The sequence below is a fragment of the Dromiciops gliroides genome, chromosome 1, assembly GCF_019393635.1.
Source record: "Dromiciops gliroides isolate mDroGli1 chromosome 1, mDroGli1.pri, whole genome shotgun sequence".
In the NCBI taxonomy this organism is placed as follows: Eukaryota; Metazoa; Chordata; class Mammalia; order Microbiotheria; family Microbiotheriidae; genus Dromiciops; species Dromiciops gliroides.
In genome coordinates this window covers 48,839,681-48,859,145 of record NC_057861.1, presented here as the reverse complement: position 1 = coordinate 48,859,145, position 19,465 = coordinate 48,839,681, and the positions used below count along the sequence as shown (strand labels likewise).

At 43.3% G+C, this 19,465-nt stretch overlaps 1 pseudogene; it reads left to right on the top strand.

Moving 5' to 3' along the window:
- The first annotated feature begins 11,686 nt into the window (after positions 1–11,686).
- Positions 11,687–12,978, top strand: LOC122736360 (annotated as a pseudogene).
- The last annotated feature ends 6,487 nt before the right edge of the window (positions 12,979–19,465 follow it).

The window sequence follows — 19,465 nt, the reverse complement described above, 5'->3', positions numbered from 1 at the left end:
CACACAAAGCTGGTTGATTAGCAAGTTGGTCTGGGGTCATCTACAGACCAGGAAACAGGCCAGGCTAGTGAAGAACCTGATTCTCCTTAAATCATATCACCTGGGACTTCTTAAGCTTGGGATACTGCAGCCTGGAAACAGTGTCCCACTTTAAGGAGCTAAAAGTCTAGTAAAAGAAAGGCAAGATGAGCTGACAGAGAAAGGTGAGGACCATAGAAAGTTTCTTCAGTAACAAGGAAGACCAAGGGGCACCCTCAGAGGAAGATGTCAACATCAGGGCCCCTATATCTAAAGCTTCCAAGAAAAATAGTAATTGGTCTCAGGCCATAGAGGTGCTCAAAAAGGACTTTGAAGATAAAGTTAGAGAGGTAGAGGAAAAAATGGAAAGAGAAATGAGGGTGATGCAGGAAAGACATGAGAAAAAAGTCAACAGCTTGAAAAGTCAAATTGGCCAAATGGAAAAGGAGGTACAAAAGCTCTCTGATGAAAATAATTGCCTAAGAATTAGGATTGAACAAATGGAAGCCAGTGACTTTATGAGAAACCAAGCCACAATAAAGCAAATCCAAATGAAATGGTGGAGGCTAAGAATTGAGAATAAAGGGAATGTCCATCAAATGAGGAATGATGGAAAAAGCTGTGCTATATGAATGTAGTGCAATGGTCTTGTGCTACAGGAAATGACAAACAGGATGATCCCCGAAAAACCTGGAAAGACTAATGAAGTGAGCAGAGCTGGGAGGACATTGTGCATAGTGACAGCAGAATTGTTCAATGAGCAATTGTAAATGACTTAACTACTCTCAGCAGTGCAATGATCCAAGACAATCCCAAGGGACTAATGAGAAACATATTATCCGCCCCCATAGAAAGAACTGATAAAAAGAACACTTGTGGATTGTACATATATAACCTGGTTGCGATCTTGTGGAGGGGGGAGGAAAGGAAGGGAAAAAAAATTGGAACTCTAACTCTTATGAAAATGAAAACTAAAAATTTAAATTAAAAAAAAAGAGGTAATAGCAAAAAGAAACACCCTATTACTAAGGAGGGCAGTTAGGTGGCACCATGGATAGAGCTCCCAGCCTGGAATCAAAATAGACCTGAGTTCAAATCCTGTTTCAGACACTTATTAGCTGTGTGACCCTTTCCACATCACTTAACCCTGTTTGCCTCAATTTCCTCTCCTGTAAAATAAGATGGAGGAAGAAATGGCAAACCACTCCAGTGCCTCTAACAAGAAAACCCCAAATGGGGTCACAGAGACTGATGCAACTGGAAAAATGAGTAAATAACATATACTGGGAAGGAGGGGAAGGGAACAAGCATTTATTAAGAACCTATGGGGGGGCAGCTAGGTGGCACAGTGGATAGAGCACCGGCCCTGGAGTCAGGAGTACCTGGGTTCAAATCCAGCCTCAGACACTTAACACTTACTAGCTGTGTGACCCTGGGCAAGTCACTTGACACTCATTGCCCTGTAAAAAAAAATTATGTATATATATATATATATATATATATATTTATATATTCTTCCCATAGAGACATCCCTTGTAAAATGAACAAACAAACAAATAAAAACCAACTCAGGAAAACTAACCAGGAGATTAATGGAGTCTGATAATAAGTGTTCTACACTCATAGCCTACACACACACACACACATACACACACGTGAAAGGAAGTATATTAGTATATTATCTCATCTATTTTTCAGGAGGGTGAGTGGGGGTGAGGAGGAGGTAAACTAGTATGATCACATAATATGTTCAGGTTTTTGTTTTGTTTTCCTTAGTCATTTTATGCATTGTTTTCCTGGTTTGGTTCTGTTTACTATATTCTATATCAATACAAGTCTTCCATACTTCTCTGAATTCTTCATACTTGTCATTTCTTGCAGTGAAGAAATTTGCTCTAGCATTCGTGTACCACAATTTGTTAAGCCATTCCCCCATTGATAGGCATCTAATTTGTTTCCAGGTTTTTTTTTGCCACCACAAAAAGTGCTATTATGAATATTTTGGTGGCTCTTGAGCCTTTTTTTTTAAAACTCTCTTCAACAACCTTGGACCTGTGGTGGGATCATCACTTATTAAGCACCTGCTGTAGCCAAGATACCATAGTATGCACCAGGGGAATACAAAAACAAAAGAGGTCAGTCTCTGTCTGAAGGAGCTTGACATCTTCTGGAGGGTTACAAAGTGTGCAATGGTAAGTGAATACCAGGAAATTTGACAGGGACTACTAGGGGATGCAATGAATAGAACACAGCTCCTGGAGTCAGGAGAGCCTGAGTTCAAATCTAACTCAGACACTTACTAGCTATGTGTACCTGGGCAAGGCACTTAACCCCAATCACCTCCCAAAAGACAAATAAATGAACAAAAGAAATTTGAAGAAAATAAAAACTCTATTAGCTGGGGTTGATCAGGGAAGTGACACCTAATAAGACTTGAAGGAGGATGGAGAGGCAGAGGGGAGAAGGGTGTTCTAGCCATTAATGAATGGAGATGTATGTCAAGTCCAAGGAACAGTCAGTAGTCCAATTTGGCAGGAACATAGAATGTATGATGGGGAACAATATGAAATAAGGTTGGAAAGGTAGGTTGGAGACAGATTGTGGAGAATGTTAAATGCCAGGTTGAAGATTTTATTTTTTATCATAGAGACAATAGGGAGTTGTGGAGGGCTTTTGAGCAAAGGAGTAGCATAGACAGTTTTTTGCCATTAGGAGTGTCAAGATAATGGAATGTGATAGATGAGATTTGGCAGATACTCAGGAGCCCACCTGAGTGGATTACTGGCTGATTGGATTGGATTAGTAGTTGACTAGATTCTAAGCACATCTGACTGGTACTTGAGAGTACTTAAGGGAAGCATGGTTCTAAGAATCTAAAAAAAAACTTTGAACTTCTGGCCCAGTCAACCAACCACCTTGAAGAACCTCTCATTTCTGGGAGGGGACATGAAGGAGGAGGAGAGCCTGCGCAGAGAGTGCTGTCTCTTTTGGTTCCTGACTTCACCGTGGTGGAGGGGAGAGAGAGACAGACAGACAGACAGACAGACAGGCAGACAGACAGACAGACAGACTCCAGAGGACTTCACAGGAAAACTGAAAGGATGGGATTGCCAGGCTGTAGGAATTCTGTTCTCAATCTTTCTCTTTCTATCTTTCAATAAACCCTTAAAAACCTAAACTCATTTTATCAGTGATTTTAGTCAGTTTTCCCCAAAACTGGGGGAACAGGTTAGGACCCACATTTTGAATTTTAAATCACACAGGAAGATTGATTTGGCAGTTATGTGTAAAATGGATTGATTAGAGAAGAGAGACTGAAAGCAGGGAAACCAATTTTATTTGTCTATCTATATCAGCATCACATAGTATCTTTTTTTTTTTTAAGTGAGGCAATTGGGGTTAAGTGACTTGCCCAGGGTCACACAGCTAGTAAGTGTTAAGTGTCTGAGGCCGGATTTGAACTCAGGTACTCCTGACTCCAGGGCCGGTGCTCTATCCACTGCACCACCTAGCTGCCCCATCACATAGTATCTTGACAAAAAAAAATCGATCCTGTGTTAGACAAACAATGTATGAATCAATGTGAAAGGGCAAGAATAGTTAGTCTGTTCTTTACAGGCCACAATGCAGAGAGAAGCAGAATTTGGTGACAAGATTTGGTGGCAGATTGTAGATAGGAGGGAGGATGGGTGTCAGGGAGAAGGCCTGAAAGAATGATGGTACCCTCACTAGAAATAGGGAAAATTGGAAGATGGACAGATTTAGTAGTGAAAACTAAAGAACTCTGTTTTGGATATGGGACAGGTGGTGTGGTCTAATTATAACATGGTGGCTACTATGGGAGGAATAGTTGTCCATACCAGATTTATTTCCGTTTTCTGACAGAAAAGAAGGCTGTGAACTAGTTGATTAATCAGTTGACTAAGAAGTATAATATATGATTTAGCCAGCAGATGGCTCTTCCCTACAGCCATCATCCGAGTGATTTCATCAGAATTAACGTCTCCATCTCTTTGGAGCCTTTCCCAATGGCTGGAATGGTCCTGTTGCTGAACACCTGGTGCTCATCTGTAAGCTCTTAGAATGATAAGTCTCTCTTCAAGCTTGCAAGTGGTGAAGCACTGCCTGGATTCATCATTTAGCCTCAGGGGAAAAAGAAATGAAATATCACTCTGAGATACTAATATTATAGAAACTTTAGTTTCTCAGCCTCTATCCCGTATTTTGGGAAATGTGCTCTTGGTCAACCAAACTCATCCATAAAACTGGGAAGACCGACTTTTTTAGTGGCCACATGATTCTTTCTTTTTTTTTTTTGTGGGGCAATGAGGGTTAAGTGACTTGCCCAAGGTCACACAGCTAGTAAGTGTCAAGTGTCTGAGGTCGGATTTGAACTCAGGTCCTCCTGAATCCAGGGCAGGTCCTTTATCCACTTCGCCACCTAGCTGCCCCACATGATTCATTTTGTTTGTTTTTCCACATGATTTATTAAAACACAGCACAATGAACCAAAGTTGTCACAGAGCAAAATTGTGAAGTTGCGTTGCCTGATCATTTCCACTCCCAAACCTCTTCCCAGCTGCTGGTAGATGGGGAAGAGGGAAGGGAAGGGAAGGGAAGGGAAGGGAAGGATTGGCAAAGTGGGAACTTGCCTAAATCAGTTCTGTAAACAATCAGAAAATGGGAGGAGCATTGGCGCATGCCAAGCCAAGGCTGAGCCAATGGTGCCCTAGTCGTGTGAGTCTGGCCAAGGGTGGGCAGAAATAAGGCTGTGAGTAGTTGTTTAACTATGCCCATCCCTGGGGCCTCCCCAGTATTGCTCTCCTTCCAAGCCAAATTATCTAGAGAAATGAGAGCCTCCAATCAATCAACAAGTATTTATTATCTGTTTACTTTGTGCCAGGCAGTATGCTGGATACTAGAGACACAAAGAAAAAACCAGTCCCTGCCCTCAAGTTAACATTCTTTTTTTATTTTTTTGGTGAGGCAGTTGGGATTAAGTGACTTGCCCAGGGTCACACAGCTAGTAAGTGTTAAGTGTCGGAGGCCACTGAATCTAAAATGCTTTAATAAAAACATTTTTACATTTCAAACAAACAAACAAACAAAAGTGTCAGAGGCCGAATTTGAACTCAGGTCCTCCTGAATCCAGGGCTGGTGCCTTATCCACTGCACCATCTAGATACCCCCTCAAGTTAACATTCTAATGGGGGATACCAACATGTTATAGATGATATAAGATATATACAGAATAGGAGGAACGGCGGGGGGTGGGGGGGGACCTAAGTTATCAGATGAGGATATCAGAAAAAGGTCTCCCACAGAGTCCAGAGTTTGAAAGGAGCAAGGACGTATCAAGAGGTAAAAGTGAGAATGCAGAAAATTTCAAGTTACGTTGTTGTTCAGCTGTTTTTCAGTCACATCCAACTCTTTGTGACCCCATTAGGAGTTTTCTTGGCAGAGATACTGGAGCGGTTCAACCATTTCCTCTTCCTGCTCATTTTACTGATGAGGAAATTGAGGCAAAGAGGGTTAGGTGGCTTGTTCAGCTAGTAAGCGTCTGAGGCCAGATTCGAACTCAGGAAGATGAGTCTTCCTGACTCCAGGCCCAATAGTTGTCTATCCACTGTACCACCTAGTTGTCCATTCCAAGTCTGAGGCAAAATCAGTGCAAAGACGGGAAGATAGAGGATAGAGCATCCCATGTGAGGACCAGTAATCAGGGTCATATGGCTGGACCACCAAGGACCTGGAGAGAAAGAAAGTCAGGAAGGGGCCAGCCTGTGGAGAGCTTTAAATGCTAAGACAGAAGAGCCAGATGAGGCAAATCCATTTTCCTTTCGAGTCTTTCTGAAAACTATGACCCTTGGGCTTGCCCAAAGAAGAGGAAGCCATCACTAGGATTCTTCTCATGTCTTCTGCTTAGGAGCCTTCACTTTCTTCAGCTCCAAAAAGAATCCATTCCCTGAACCCCTTAAGGTATACTCTCTCTCCTTAAATTTTTGTTGTAACTTATGATTCCAAGTCCCCCTCCCCATCACTTACCCAGCCCCAAGACTCTGGAATCACACAGACTGGGCTCCATCAATCCTAACATCTGACCCTCTTCTTCCCCCCAAAAAAGCATCAGTATCTCTATTTGGTTTATCACCCATCCTTAGAGTTATTCCAGGTAAAGCTCTAAATAGAGCCCATGTTGAGGTTTTTCCCAAATGTGGGTAACGAGGTCCCCTCCTATACAGGCACTCAAGGTAGCCATGAGCATGGATAGGATAGGACCTTCCACAGAAAAAATACTGCCAAGGACTTAGAGAAGCCCAGAAATAGATCCTGAAACATATTCGAATAGCCCATCAACTCCCCTCAAAAGGAAATTGAGGGGCAGCTAGATGGCGCAGTGGATAGAGCACCGGCCCTGGATTCAGGAGGACCTGAGTTCAAATCCGACCTCAGACACTTAACATTTACTAGCTGTGTGACCCTGGGCAAGTCACTTAACCCCAATTACCCAGCAAAAAAAAAAAAAAAAAAGGAAATTGAACTTGGTGGGAGAATGTTTCATTGCTAAACCTCTGTCTGCTTCAGCTTCCTCAACTATAAAATGAAGATAATGATAGCACCTACCCTCCAAGATTGTTGTGAGGATCAGTGAGATAATATAATCATAAAGTGCCTAGCACAGTACCTGGCACATAGTAGGTGCTTTGTAAATGTCTATTCCCTTCCCTTTCCCCTTCTCATGCTCTCTAATGAGGATCAGTGAGATAATATAATCATAAAGTGCCTAGCACAGTACCTGGCACATAGTAGATGCTTTGTAAATGTCTATTCCCTTCTCATCCTCTCTAATACTAGCCTCCCTGTTTCTCTCCCTCCCAGTCATCCTTCATAGATCCAGGATGCAAATGTACCTTGGGTTGCTGAATATTCATTGATTTTCCCACTGGGCCTGCACTCCCCTAATATAACTTACTGGATTTGCCCTCAGAGTAAGACACCATTTACTTAGTTATGTGTGTACTCCTCTTCATTCTCCAAGGAACACAAGATAGTCAAGAAATGTTCTCTCTCCAGTGATTCACAAACTGTCAAATGTAGGACCATTCTTGAATTTGGCGCTGTTACCCATGAAGCAAATTTTAAGATTGATGCTACCCAGGAAATCTCCCTTTTCTGCCAAGGGGGTTAGATTCCAGGATATAGCTTGGCTAAGGAATTCAAAATCCCCACCCCCAGCCACCTACTCTCCACTGTGGAGTTTGGTGTCTGGGAACTTAAATTTCCTAGGTCGAGTGAACGCCCACATGTCTTCCTCTACCATGGGCTTCTGCAGGAAATCTATTGGTACCCTAGCTGCTCCTGGGACAAGAAAGTCTACTCTCTGGATCTCTCAATTTTCAACCTTCCAGCAAACTCATGCAACTCCCACATATCTCTGCCTCAATGCTGCCACTGGATTCAGGAGGACCTGAGTTCAAATCTAACTGTAGATACTTGACACTTACTAGCTGTGTGACCCTGGGCAAGTCACTTAACGCTTATTGTCCCACAAAAATAAAATAAAATAAAATAGCTACACATAAACTTTTACCATTGCCAAATTTTTCTCAACCTCCACATAGGAGGCTGGGGCCTAGACTGCCTCTGGGGTCTTTTCTACCTCTGAGATTCTGTGAATGCTATGGAGAACAAGGGTCCCTCCACCTACTATGTCTTGACAATCTCCTCCACTTCCCTTATTGATCCCATATATTGGATGATGTCCAGAGCTGTGGCCTGAGCATCTCCCACCTCACTCTACCCAGAGCTCCATGCCTACATGTTTTAACCACATCTTTGTAAAGAATTAATTGTTATTTGAGGTTTTTATGCCTTGGTGTGCACGGGCCTGGGGCTCCACAAACCACACAGTGCTCCTGGCAAAATTATAATAATTGGAAGCCTAGTGAGGGTAGTCATGTGACTGTCAGAGCGGCCATCCCATTGGCTGGGGCTGAGTGGGGTTTTTCTGGGATTGGGGTAGGAGAATTGGGGATTGTAGCTAGACGTTGGAAGGCAACAGGAGTTCTGCTGTGTATTCTCAGCTGATTCCTGGGCGGTGGTATTTTTTCAGGTTGTATAATTTCCCTTTCCCCATTTTATTTTCTTTCCCTTGATCCTACTGATCCTGTTTGTGTTTTTTTTTTTAAGTTCGTTCTTATTAAAATAAATCCTGTTCTGGGGCAGCTAGGTGGTGCAGTGGATAGAGCAACAGCCCTAGAGTCAGGAGTACCTGAGTTCAAATCCAGCCTCAGACACTTAACACTTACTAGCTGTGTGACCTTGGGCAAGTCATTTAACCCCAATTGCCTCACAAAAAAAAAAATTAAATTAAAATAAAATTAAAATAAATCCTGTTCTGTTTTGAGGGGGGCTGCCGGTCTCCTTCCTTGCCCCAATATTGCAGCGATTCACTTAGTTAACACTCCCCAATTAAAAATTGGTCCCCGCATCTTGCACAGCTCTGCTTGCTTCCTGGCCCCTTCAATTATTGTCTTAAAACCAAATTCGGGGGCAGCTAGGTGGTGCAGTGGATTAAGCACCGGCCCTGGATTCAGGAGTACCTGAGTTCAAATCCGGCCTCAGACACTTGATACTTACTAGCTGTGTGACCCTGGGCAAGTCACTTATCCCCATTGCCCCGCAAAAAAAAAAACACAACAAATTCAACGTTGTCTCTCTCCTCAAACAAATCCCAACTTAGTTCTTCCTCCTGACTTCCTTATTTCTATTCACCCAGTCCTGCTGATTCCAATTCCACATTTCTCTTCTTGAAAGGCGGCAGCAGGACATACTAGGTAGAGAGCTAGACTTGGGAGTCAGAAAGAACTGGATTCAAATCCTGCCTTTTGACATTTACTACCTGTGTGATCCTATCACAGTCATTTAACTTTGCTGAATTTCACTTTCCCTCTCTGTAAATTAAGGATAACCACCCTGTAATGCCCCCTTTTTGGGGGGGGGGGACAGGACAATGGGGGTTAAGTGACTTGCCCAGGGTCACACAGCTAGTAAGTGTCAAGCTTCTGAGGTTGGATTTGAACTCAGGTTCTCCTGAATTCCAGACTGATGCTTTATCCACTGCACCACCTAGCTGCCCCCTAACCACCCTGTAATATGCACTTCCCAGGGCTATCTTGAAGATCAATTGAGATGAGGCATGGGCGGTGCTATATAAGTATAGGTTATCAGAGCATTGGGCCTGGAATTCAAGAACACCTGAGTTCAAATTTGACTTCAATTAGCTGTGTGACTCTTGGCAAGTCATATCACCCTGTTTGCCTCAGATCCCTCATGGGTAAAATGGGTTGGAGATGGAAATGGCAAACCACTGCAGTGTCTTTGCCAAGAAGACTCCAAATGGAGTCCCTAAGAGTCAAACACAACAGAAAATGAAGAACAACCCCCCCCAAAATGAGGATAATAATAGGACCTACCTCAAAGAATTGTGAGGATCAAATGAGATATTTTTTTAATTATTCTTTTTTTAAACATTCATTTAAATGATTTTTTTTAAATTCCAAATTCCCTCCCTCCAGTCCCTTCCCCACCCACTGAGAAATAAGATAATGTTCTCTTTTTTTTCCTTTTTTTTTTTTTGAAGGGCAGAGGGTTAAGTAACTTGCCCAGGATCACACAGCTAGTAAATGTCAAGTGTCTGAGGCTGGATTTGAACTCAGGTCCTCCTGAATTCAGGGCCAGTGCTTTATCCACTGCACCACTTAGCTGCCCCCTTAATGTTCTCTTTACAAAAATTTTTTACATTTATTTTATTTTAAATTTTGAGTAGCAACTTCTTTCCCTCTCTCCCACCCCTCCCCAATTCCCTGAGAAGGCAAGCCATGTGATGTGGATTATACATGTGAAGTAAAACATATTTCTATTTCTTCCCATAACTCATTTAACTTCTTGAAGAATTTGGATGCTGTACCACATGGTGCATACATATTTAGCATTGATATTACTTCATTGTTTATGGTACCTTTTAGCAAGATGTAGTTTCCTTCCTTATCTCTTTAAATTAGGTCAGTTTTTGCTTTCGATTTGTCTGAGATAAGAATTGCTACCCCTGCTTTTTTTTTTTTTTTACTTCAACTGAAGCATAATATATTCTGCTCCAGCCTTTTACCTTTACTCTGTGTGTATCTCTCTGCTTCAAATGTGTTTCTTATAAACAGCATATTGTAGGATTCTGGTTTTTAATCCACTGTGACATTTAAAATCTAAATGTGTTGTCTAAAAAATCTAATGTGTGGTCGCCTTAAATTAGAAGCTTTAGCACCAGTCTTTGGGCATTAAGCATTTATTAAAGCATACTAGCATACCAGGTATTCACGTGGAGTTCAGAAAGTTAAGAAAAGGCCTATCTAGCCTAGAGTTCCAGCCTGGTTGGGTTCTTCCTCAAGTCCTCTGCCACGAGGTAATTGGTGGATTCTTTCAACTCTGGTTATAAGATATTAGGGCAGTTCTTTTTAATAATGTCATAAAATATGCTCTCTAGGCTCTTTTTTAAAAAATAAAAGTATTTTATTATTTTCCAGTCACATGTAGAAAGTTTTCAACATTTGTTTATATAAGATTTCCAATTTCAAATTTTTCTCCCTCCTTTCCCCCTTTCCCCCCTCCCCTAGACAGCAGGCAATCTGATACAGGTTATATATACATAATAACATTAAACATATTTCTGCATTAGTCATGTTATAAGTGAAAAATCAGAGCACAAAGGAAAAACTTCAAATCAAAAAACCAACAGCACCAAAAACAAAAGAAATAGTAGGATCCAATCAGCATCCATATTCCATAGTTCCCTTTTTTTTTCCCCTGGATTTGGAGAGCCTTTTCCATCATGAGTCCTTTGGAACTTTATTGTTCCATTGGATTGGTGAGAAGAATCTAGTCCATCACAGTGGATCAACACATAATGTTGATGATACTGTGTACAATGTTCTCCTGGTTCTGCTCATCTCACTCATCATTAGTTCATGCAAGTCCTTCTAGGTTTCTCTGAACTCCTCCTGCTCATCGTTTCTTACAGCACAATAGAATTCCATTACATTCATATACCACAACTTGTTCAGCCATTCCCCAATTGATGGACATCCCCTCAATTTCCAATTCCTTGCCAGCACAAAAAGAGCAGCTATAAATATTTTTCTACATGTGGGAAAGTATGAGGGGAAGAGGATAAGGAAGGAATGGTGAAAAAAAAAGGGAGTGCAGAGTAGGGGAGGGGACAGTCAGAAGTAAAACACTTTTAAGGAGGAATAGTTTAAAATAAGATAGAAAATAGAGTAAATATCATGGGAAGGGAATAGAATGGAGGGAAATAGTTATGATGATTGAATATAATGGCAAAACGTATGGTACCTACTTTGCTGGGCTAATATGAAGAAAATTCTTTGTCAAGTTTAAGGTACTTTATTTAGGTTATGATGAACAGGATACTATCAGAAAAACCTGGAAAGACCTACATGAACTGAAGCAGAGTGAAATGTACTGTATACAAAATAACAGCAATAGTGTAAGATAATCTGCTGGGAAGCATGTGGTTATTTTCAGCAAGGCAATGATCCAATATAACCCCGAAAGACTTATGAAAATGGCAACCGCTCTTCCAGCTCACCTCGGCGGCAGCCGCAGTAGCATCATGTCCCACAGGAAATTTTCTGCTCCCAGGCATGGGTCTCTGGGCTTCCTGCCCCAAAAGCGAAGCAGCAGGCACCGGGGAAAGGTGAAGAGCTTCCCCAAAGATGACCCCAGCAAGCCCATCCACCTGACAGCTTTTCTGGGCTATAAGGCAGGCATGACCCACATCATGCGAGAGGTGGACAGGCCCGGCTCAAAGGTCAACAAGAAGGAAGTGGTCGAGGCCGTCACCATTGTGGAGACGCCCCCCATGGTCATTGTAGGCATCGTGGGTTATGTTCAGACCCCTCGAGGTCTCCGGAGCTTCAAAACCATCTTTGCTGAGCACATCAGTGATGAGTGTAAGAGGCGATTCTACAAGAACTGGCATAAGTCCAAGAAGAAGGCCTTCACCAAGTACTGCAAGAAGTGGCAAGATGATGATGGCAAGAAGCAGTTGGAGAAAGACTTTAACAGCATGAAGAAGTACTGTCAGGTTATCCGAGTCATTGCCCACACCCAGATGCGCCTGCTCCCTCTGAGGCAGAAGAAGTCTCACCTGATGGAGATCCAGGTGAATGGTGGCAGTGTGGCTGAGAAACTGGACTGGGCCCGGGAGAAGCTGGAGCAGCAGGTACCAGTGTCCACTGTGTTTGGACAAGATGAAATGATTGACGTCATTGGAGTGACCAAGGGCAAAGGTTACAAAGGTGTCACCAGCCGCTGGCACACAAAGAAACTGCCCCGGAAAACTCACCGAGGCCTGCGTAAGGTGGCGTGTATTGGTGCTTGGCATCCTGCCCGTGTGGCCTTCTCTGTGGCTCGTGCTGGTCAGAAGCTCAGATCGCACTGAGATCAACAAAAAGATTTACAAGATTGGCCAGGGTTACCAGATCAAGGATGGCAAGCTGATCAAAAACAATGCGTCCACTGATTACGATCTGTCTGACAAGAGCATCAACCCTCTGGGAGGCTTTGTCCATTATGGTGAGGTGACCAATGACTTTATCATGCTGAAAGGTTGTGTTGTTGGGACCAAGAAGCGGGTCCTTACCCTGCGTAAGTCTCTGCTGGTACAGACCAAACGCCGGGCCCTGGAGAAGATAGACTTGAAGTTTATTGACACCACCTCCAAGTTTGGCCACGGCCGCTTCCAGACTGTGGAGGAGAAGAAAGCTTTTATGGGACCACTCAAAAAGGACCGAGTTGCAAAAGAGGAAGCTGCCTAATGTTTCCAGGCCAACTTGGAGCTGGTGGGTTCTCAATAAATGGAGGTTATTTTCAAAAAAAAAAAAAGAAAGAAAATGGCAACCCATCTACAGAGAAAGAAGTGATAGTATCTGAAAATAGATGGAAACACATTTTTTTTCTTTTCTTTTTTTTTTTTTTTTTTTTTGGTGAGGCAGTTGGGGTTGAGTGGCTTGTCCAGGGTCACACAGCTAGTGGGTGTTGAGTGTCTGGGGCTGGATTTGAGCTCTGGTGCTCCTGGTTCCAGTGCTCTGTCCACTGCGCCACCTAGCTGCCCCTGGAAACACATTTTTTTTTTTTATTTATTTTATTTTTTTTTTTGCGGGGCAATGGGGGTTAAGTGACTTGCCCAGGGTCACACAGCTAGTAAGTGTTAAGTGTCTGAGGCTGGATTTGAACTCAGGTATTCCTGAATCCAGGGCCAGCGCTTTAACCACTTCGCCATCTAGCTGCCCCCCAAAACACATTTTTAAAAAAAATTTTTTTCCTCTTTAACAATTCCTCAATCTGAAGTTTTGGGGTTTTTTTGATTGTTTTCTCTCACAACCTAGATAATGTGGGAATGTTTTCCATGACTACTCATGTATAACTTATTTTGAAATGCTTGAGTTCTAGTGGCTGGGGGGTGGGAATAGAGGAGGAAGAGAAGTTGGAACACAAATTTTTTAAAAATTGATGTTAAAATTTGTTTTTACATATATTTTGGAAAATAAAATTCTATTCAATTAAAAAAGTTAAGGAAAATAATAAATGTTGGAGAAGCTGTGGAAAAATTGGAACACTAACGCATTATTGGTGGAGCTGTGAACTGATCCAACTATTCTGGAGAGCAATTTGGAATTATGCCCAAAGGGCGATAAAGCTGTGCATACCCTTTGACCCAGCAATACCACTTTTGGGTCTTTTTCCCAAAGAGATCATGGAAAGGGGAAAGGGACCCACATGTACAAAAATATTTATAGCTGCTCTTTTTGTGGTGGCAAGGAATTGGACGTTGAGGGGATGCCCATCAACTGGGGAATGGCTGGACAAGTTGTGGACAAGTTGAATACAATGGAATACTATTGTGCTGTAAGAAACAATGAGCAGGAGGAGTTCAGAGAAACCTGGAGGGTCTTGTGTGAGCTGATGATGAGTGAGATGAGCAGAACCAGAAGAACATTGTACACAGTATCATCAACACTGAGTGTTGATCTACTGTGATGGACTATATTCTTCTCACCAATGCAATGGTACAGAAGAGTTCCAGAGAACTCATGGTAGAAGAGGATCCCCAAATCCAAGAAAAAAAAAAAAAGAACTGTGGAGTATAGATGCTGAATGAACCATACTATTTCTTTTGGTTTTGGTGCTGTTGTTTTTCTATTTTGAGGCTTTTCGTCATTGCTCTGAATTTTCTCTTATAACATGACTAATGCAGAAATATGTTTAATGTTATGTGTGTGTATATATAGATATAACCTATATCAGATGACCTGCTGTCTAGGGAAGGTAAGAGGGAGGAGAGGGAGGGAGAAAAATCTGAAATTGGAAAGCTTGTATAAACAGAAGTTGAGACCTATCTTTACATGTAACAGGAAAAAAAATACTTTATTAATTAAAAAAATTTTTTTAAATAGTGATTTAGAGCATTTTTTCATATGGGAATAGATAGCTTTGATTTCTTCATCAGAAAACTGCCTCTTCATATCCTTTGACCATTTCTCAATTGGGGAATGACTTGGATTCTTATAAATTTGATTTAGTTCCCTATATATTTTAGAAATGAGGCCTTCATCAGAATGTCATGGGGCGCAGAGCACCCCAGAATTTCTCTGGGGCACACCGAGGAATCTTCTCCTTGAGAAACTAAACCAGAGGACAGATAACGCCTAGAGAGATAAACTGAACCAAATCGGACAGAGCTAGCTTGGGATTCCTACCCTTCATTCTGGTCTCCCTTACCCTGGGGAGATAAGTTTGGGTGTGTTCTGAAGAGGGATCTGTAGCCATCCCTCACCCAATTCCTTTAGTCACTACCAGTGGGGGATGGTCCTCCACTGCTCACCCAATTCCCCCAGCTACCACCAATGGGGGATGGTCCTCCCTCACTAAAGGAACTTTTCCACAGGAAGATGGTCCACCCCCATCAGTCCTCTATAAAAGTACCTTCCGGTCTCCTGTTCAAGATTTGGTGCCTCTGAGCCATGTGCTTTATGCCAAATCTCCCCATGAAAAGTCCAAGGATTTCTTTCATGGTTTCCCTCCCCCCACCCTTCCCTTCTCTTGCTCCTAAATAAACTATCACCTTATTCTAACTACGTTTTGTGTGCAAGAGGGTGTAATTCTTTAAAGAGGAATTCCCAAGAACCCCAACTCCTACCCCCACCCGTACCCCATTTTCCCACCATATCAAGAAGTACTGGCCATAAAAATTGTTTCCCAGTTTTCTGCATCCCTTCTAATTTTGGATGCATTACTTCTGTTTGTACAAAACCTTTTTAATTTAATGTAATCAAAATCATCCATTTTGCATTTCATAATATTCTCTATCTCTTGTTTGGACACAAACTGCTCTCCTTTCCAAAGATCTGAAAGGTAGGCTATTCCTTTTTCTCCTAATTTACTTATGGTATCACCTCTTATGTGTAAATCATGTTCCCATTTCGACCTTATTTTAGTATAAGGTGTCAGATGTTGGTCTATGCCTAATTTCTGCCATACTATCTTCCAGTTTTTCCAGCAGTTTTTGTCAAATACTGAATTCCTATACCAGAAGCTGGAGTTTTGGGGTTTATCAAACACTACATTACTAGTGTCATTTACTACTGTGTTTTCTGTGCCTAGCCTATTCCATTGATCCTCCACTCTTTTTCTTAGCCAGTACCAGATAGTTTTGATGACTGCTGCTTTATAGTAAAGCTCCAGATTTGGTACAGCTAACCCACCTTCCTGCGCATTACAGAGTAAGCTAAGTTTCTTTATACAAATGGGAGTGTATTTTATTCCCTCCCTGAACCAAGTCTGATGAGCTTAAGGTTGAAACAATGCCCATCCCTCCCTTCTTTCCCTCTGTTGTAATGGGTTCTTTTTGTGCCTCTTCCTATAATATAATTAACCCCATTCCACCTCTCCCTTCCTCTCCTCCCCCAGTCTTCTTTTATTCTGCCCCTAAAGTTTCTTTATATCATCAAGTCAAAGTTGATTTAATAACAATACCTTTACAGAGATACAGATCTCAAGAGTTAAAAGTATTATCCTCCCTCATATGGACTCAAGCAGTTTAACATCATTGAACAACCCTTTTCTCCCCCTTGTTTACCTCTTTATATTTCTCTAGAGTCTTGTATTTGGAGATCAAATTTTCTGTTCATTTCTTTCTTTTCTTTTCTTTTTTTTTTGTTTTTGGGTGAGGCAATTGGGGTTAAGTGACTTGCCCAGGGTCACACAGATAGTAAGTGTTAAGTGCCTGAGACCAGATTTGAACTCAGGTCCTCCTAACTCCAGGGCCGGTGTTCTATCCACTGTGCCACCTGGCTGCCCCATCAATAATATTCTTAAAGTACCTCACATAGTATCTGGTACACAGTAGGCACTTTACAAATGCTTATTCCCAGAGGGCAGCTAGATGGCACAGTGGATAAAGCACTGGCCTTAGATTCAGGAAAACCTGAGTTCAAATCTGGTCTCAGACACTTGACACTTACTAGCTGTGTGACCCTGGGCAAGTCACTTAACCCTCATTGTCTTGCAAAAAAACCCAAAAAACCCCCCAAATGCTTATTCCCTTCCTTCTCCCCTTCTCATCCTCTCTCATCATGGACTATCAGCCTCCCTGTTTCTAGTCTCTGTCTTTCCAAGTCATTCTTCATGGATACTGGATGATTTTCTCAAAAAATGCCTCTCTTCTTTTCAGATACCTTCAATAGCTCCCAACTGCCTTATTTAAAATTTTAAAAAAAGGTCCATACTTTTCAACCTGGCATTTGTCCTCAACCCACCTGCTCAGCTTCTCTCCTCATGTTTTCCTTTGAAGAATCTCGGTTCCAGTCAGACTGGTTTATTCCCAGCCTCCAAAACACTCCCACTGCTGTCCACCTTCAGACAATTTCCCCTTCCTCTTTCTCAAAATGTTCCTACATTGCCTTCCCACATGCTCAGCCTGTCCAAATCCCTCTAGGCCCAACTCAAATACCTCCTCCTCCCCTGAGTCTTCCTTGATTTCCCCCATGCTGAACTCCTACACCACATCTTCCAGTGAATCATATCCTGCATCTTGACGGTTCTCCTCTTGTTGTCTTGAGGTTATTTACCTATTGCCCAGTCATTTAATCTTTCCATGTTCATGCCCAAGGTGCCAACTAGGCTGTGAGTTTCTGAGGGCAAGGGAAAGATGATTCATCCATCTCTTCTCCCTGTCTTCTCTCCCCTCTTTGTACCTCCCAGATGCTGAATCTCAGAATCCCAGTTGGAAAAAACCAACTAGTCAGGCCCATACCTGAGCATCCATCTCCTCTCCAGCATACCCAAAGTGGTGTCATCGGGCCTTTGCTACAAGACCTCCGTTGAAGGGAAGCTTGTCGGAGTTATTCACAGAACAGAGGGTGTCCGAGGTGGAAGAGACCTTAGAAACCAACCACCTCATTTTACAGAAGAGGAAATAATAATAACTGTCATTTGTGTGGTGCTTCAAGGTTGACAGATGCTTTTTATGTATTATATAATTCGATCCCATAGATAACCTTGTGTACTGTGGACATCATCATCCCCATTTCACAGATCATTTGAAAAATACGGTAAAGTTTAGTCACTTGGACAACTAGGGTCACACTAGTAATAAGTATGGGCAAGTGGGGTTCAATCCAAGTCTCTCCTGATTCAAGCCTTGGGTTCTTTCTGACTAGGCTGCTTCTGAGGCCCAAAGGGAGGAAGGGACTTAGCTTAATTCCCTCTATGCTGGGGGAGAGCTGGGGGATGGCTTCAGTTTGTTTTGTCACATGAAATGGGTATGGCCAGATTGTTCTGGGTCCTAACTGACCCACTTTTGAGGAGAGCATAAAAACAAAATAAAGGGAAGTTCCCACTGTAATGCATGAGGCATCATTGATACTTCAACAAAGGACTCTTACATTAGGGGGCATGTGTGTATGGGGGGGGAAGCATTGAAGACTTTTATGCCTTATATAGCCATCATCGGTGCCAGATCAAAGTCCTCATCTGTGGGTCAACAAGCACCTGGCACAATAATGCTTGGGCACACCCCCCCCCCAACCCGACCCGCCCCTGCATCTTTCTGAAGGGACATGTGAGCCAGCTCAGGAACCAAGGACACCTTGGCATGTCCTTCTGAAGTAAGCACCTGTTGCCAAAGGAAACAGTCAAATTCAAATTGAACCAGCATTTATTTATTGACTACGTGCCAGGCCCTGTGCTGGGCATACATGCTGGGCAGCCCAAGACAAAAAACAAAAGGTTGCCTGCAAGGAGTTTTTGCTGCCACTGAATCACAACACTGAATAGTGTGTGTGTGTGTGTGTGTGTGCTGGGTATAAGGGTTTGATAAATTGTCCAGGATTGTGGAAGCTGGTGCCCACCCACTCATCCTCCATCCAACTGAGCAAAGACTTGGATCAGTTATCCCGATGTCTTCCCTGCCTGTCAAATGCTGACATAGTCTTCCGTGAGAAAGATTTAGGTTCCCCCGGGGGGCTGGAGGTGCTGGCGGGTGGGGTGGGGGTGGAAGAGGAAGGAGGAACTATGGACCTCTGAATAAATGCAACACTCGATCAGTTTTTTTTTTAATCCTTTCAATGACAGGGAGCTTATTCCAGGGGCCAGCCCTTCCACTTGGGGCAGTTCTCTTTGCTCGGGAATTGTTCCTTTCAGGGAGCTGAAATCTTTGCACCTTCCCCAGGGTCTGCCTCTGGGGCCAAGGTGAACTAGGCAAAGTCTCGAGCCCTGCAAATTTTCGGGGACAGACGCTGTCATGCCCCCAACCCCCAGCCTGCTCCTTTCTGGGATAAACACGCCCAGTTCCTTCATAATAAATTCTTTAAAAAGAAAAAAGTTTCTTGGTTAAACTGGCCTTGGGTCCAGCCCAGCTAAACTGACCCACTTCCCTGTCCCCCTCCCAGTTTCCACCCCCACTCCCCACCCTACTCTTTCGCCTCCTACCCTAGCCCCGCCCTCGCCAGTTCAGGGAGGGGGGGGAGGATGTGAGGGGACGTCACAAAAAAAAAACCAAAACAAAACAAAACAACAAACCCAACCACACGGGGTCGCTACGGCCTCCAACGCCTACCCCTCCCTGCAGCCCCCCCCTCCCCGCGTCCCCCAGCAGAGGTGTCTGGGGGTTGTAGTCCCGGCTGGGGCGGCTGCGGCCTCGGTCTGGGGGCGAAACCCAATCGCGGCTGAGGCGCGCCTGCGCGCTCGGCCCCCCTCTCCTCTCCCCCTTGGATAGGACGGTCGGGAGGGGGGGGGGAACGGGCTCGCGGTAGCCGGCGGGGTGGCGCAGGCGCAGGCGCAGGCGCAGGCGCGGGCAGAGGTAGTCCGGCGG